Raw genomic sequence first — 3933 nt, forward strand, 5'->3', positions numbered from 1 at the left:
TAATCTTAGCCATTCTGACTGGTGTAAGGTGAAATCTCAGAGTTGTTTTGATTTGCATTTCCCTAATGACTAATGAAGTTGAGCATTATTTTTATAATGCTTCTCCGCCATCCGAAGTTCTTCAGGTGAAAATTCATTGTTTAACTCTGTACCCCACTTTTAAATAGGGTTATTTGGTTTTCTGGGGTCTAACTTCTTGAGTTCTTTGTATATATTGGATATTAGCCCTCTATCTGATGTAGGGTTGGTGAAGATCTTTTCCCAATTTGTTGGTTGCCGATTTGTCCTTTTGATGGTGTCCTTTGCCTTACAGAAACTTTGTAATTTTATGAGGTCCCATTTGTCAATTCTTGATCTTAGAGCATACACTATTGGTGATCTGTTCAGAAAATTTCCCCCTGTACGGATGTCCTCAAGGGTCTTCCCCAGTTTCTTTTCTATTAACTTCAGAGTGTCTGGCTTTATGTGTAGGTCCTTGATCCATTTGGAGTTGAGCTTAGTACAAGGAGACAAGGATGGATCAATTCGCATTCTTCTGCAAGCTGACTTCCAGTTGAACCAGCACCATTTGTTGAAAAGCCTATCTTTTTTCCATTGGATGTTTTCAGCCCCTTTGTCGAGGATCAAGTGGCCATAGGTGTGTGGGTTCATTTCTGGATCTTCAATCCTGTTCCATTGATCCTCCTGCCTGTCACTGTACCAATACCATGCAGTTTTTAACACTATTGCTCTGTAGTATTGCTTGAGGTCAGGGATACTGATTCCCCCAGAATTTCTTTTGTTGTTGAGAATAGTTTTAGCTATCCTGGGTTTTTTGTTATTCCAGATGAATTTGAGAATTGCTCTTTCTAACTCTATGAAGAACTGAGTTGGGATTTTGATGGGTATTACATTGAATCTGTATATTGCTTTTGGCAAAATGGCCATTTTAACTATATTAATCCTGCCAATCCATGAGCATGGGAGGTTTTTCCATTTTTTGAGGGCTTTTTCCATTTCCTTCTTCATAGTCTTGAATTTCTTGTCATACAGATCTTTCATATGCTTGGTAAGAGTCACCCCAAGGTACTTTATACTGTTTGTGGCTATTGTGAAGGGTGTCATTTCCCTAATTTCTTTCTCAGCCTGCTTATCCTTTGAGTATAGGAAGGCCACTGATTTGCTTGAGTTGATTTTATAACCAGCCACTTTGCTGAAGTTGTTTATCAGCTGTAGTAGTTCTCTAGTGGAGTTTTTTTGGGTCACTTAGGTAGACTATCATATCATCTGCAAATAATGATAGTTTGACTTTTTCCTTTCCAATTTGTATCCCTTTGACCTCCTTATGTTGTCTAATTGCCCGAGCTAGTACCTCAAGTACAATATTGAAAAGATAAGGAGAAAGGGGGCAGCCCTGTCTAGTCCCTGATTTTAGTGGGATTGCTTCAAGTTTCTCTCCATTTAGTTTGATGCTGGCTACCGGATTGCTGTATATTGCTTTTACTATGGTTAGATATGGGCCTTGAATTCCTGTTCTTCCAAGACTTTAAGCATGAAAGGATGCTGAATTTTGTCAAATGCTTTTTCAGTATCCAATGAAATGACCATGTAGTTTTTTCTTTGAGTTTGTTTATGTAGTGGATTGCATTGATGGATTTTTGTATATTGAACCAACCCTGCATCCCTGGGATAAAGCCTACTTGATCATGGTGGATGATCATTTTGATGTGTTCTTGGATTCGGTTGGCAAGAATTTTATTGAGTATTTTTGCATCGATGTTCATAAGGGAAATTGGTCTGAAGTTCTCTTTCTTTGTTGGACCTTTGTGTGGTTTTGGTATCAGCGTAATTGTGGCTTTGTAGAAGGAATTGGGTAGTATTCCTTCTGTTTCTATTTTGTGGAATAGTTTGAAGAGGATTGGTGTTAGGTCTTCTTTGAAGGTCTGATAGAATTCTGCACTGAAACCATCTGGTCCTGTGCTTTTTTTGGTTGGAAGACTTTCTATGACCCCTTTCTATTTCTTTAGGGGTTATGGGACTGTTTAGATGATCTATTTGGTCCTGATTTAATTTTGGTATTTGGTATCTGTCTAGGAAATTGTCCATTTCCTCCAGATTCTCCAGCTGTGTTGAGTATAGGCTTTTGTAGTAGGATCTGATGATTCTTTGGATTTCCTCAGTTTCTGTTGTTATATCCCCCTTTTCATTTCTAATTTTGTTAATTTGGATACTTTCTCTGTGCCCTTTGGTCAGTCTGGCTAAGGGTTTATCTATCTTCTTAATTTTCTCAAAGAACCAACTCCTGGATTGTATGGTTCTCTTTGTTTCCACTTGATTGATTTAAGCCCTGAGTTTGATGATTTCGTCTTCTACTCCTCCTGGGTGAATTGGCTTCTTTTTGTTCCAGGGATTTCAGGTGTGTTGTTAAGCTGCTAGTGTATGCTCTCTCCAGTTTCTTTTTGGAGGCACTCAGGGCTATGAGTTTTTCTCTTAGCACTGCTTTCATTGTGTCCCAAAGATTTGGGTATGTTGTGCCTTCATTTTCATTAAATTCTAAAAAGTCTCTGATTTCTTTCTTTATTTCTTCTTTGGCCAAGTTGTCATTGAGTAGAGTATTGTTCAGCCTCCATGCATATATGGGCTTTCTGTTGTTTTTGTTGCTATTGAAAACCACTCTTACTCCATAGTGATCTGATAGGAGGCATGGGATTAGTTCAATCTTCTTATATTTGTTGAGGTCTGTCTTGTGACCATTGTATGGTCGATTTTGGAGAAGGTACCATGAGGTGCTGAGAAAAAGATATATTCTTTTGCTTTAAGGTGAAATGTTCTATAAATATCAGTCAAATTCAATTGGTTCAAAGCTTCAATTAGTTTTACTGTGTCCCTGTTTAGTTTCTGTTTTCCTGATCGGTCCATTGAGGAGAGTGGAGTGTTGAAGTCACCCACAATTATTGTGTTAGGTGCAATGTATGCTTTGAGCTTTAGTTAAGTTTCTTTTATGAATGAAGGTGCCCTTGCATTTGGTGCATAGATGTTCAGAATTGAAAGTTCTTCTTGGTGGTTTTTTCCTTTGACCAGCAAGAAGTGTCCTTCTGTGTCTCTTTTGATGACTTTAGGTTGAAAGTCAATTTTATCTGATATTAGAATGGCTACTCTTGCTTGTTTTCCAAGACCATTGGCTTGTAAAATTGTCTTCCAGCCTTTTACTCTAAGGTAGTTTTTGTCTTTGACACTGAGGTGTGTCTCCTGTATGCAGCAAAATGTAGGGTCCTGTTTCCTTATCCAGTCTGTTAGTCTATGTCTTTTTATTGTGGAATTGAGTCCATTGATGTTAAGAGATAATAAGGAATAGTGATTATTACTTCCTGTCATTTTTGATGTTATTTTTATATTTGAGTGGTTATCTTCTTTTGGGTTTGATGAAAAAGCACTATCTTGATTTGTCCAGGGTGTAGTTTCCCTCCTTGTATTGGAGTTTTCCACCTATTATTCTTTTCAGAGCTGGGTTTGTGGAAAGATATTGTGTAAATTTGGTTTTGTCATGGAATATCTTGGTTTCTCCACCTATGGTGATTGAGAGTTTTGCTGGGGAGTCTTGGCTGACATTTGTGTTCTCTTAGAGTCTGCATGAGATCTGCCCAGGATCTTCTAGCTTTCATGGTCTCTGGTGAGAAGTCTGGTGTGATTCTGATAGGTCTTCCTTTATATGTTACTTGGCCTTTTTCTCTTGCTACCTTTAATATTCTTTCTTTGTTTAGTGCATTTGGGGTTTTTATTATTATGTGATAGGAGGTATTTCTGCTCAGGTCCAGTCTGTTTGGAGTTCTGTAGGCTTCTTGTATATTCATGGGCATCTCTCTCTTTAACTTGGGAAAGTTTTCTTCCATAATTTTGTTGAAGATATTTGCTGGCCCTTTCAGTTGTAGATCTTCACTCTCATCTATACCTATA

Source organism: Apodemus sylvaticus, chromosome 2, assembly GCF_947179515.1.
Source record: "Apodemus sylvaticus chromosome 2, mApoSyl1.1, whole genome shotgun sequence".
NCBI classification, from domain to species: Eukaryota; Metazoa; Chordata; class Mammalia; order Rodentia; family Muridae; genus Apodemus; species Apodemus sylvaticus.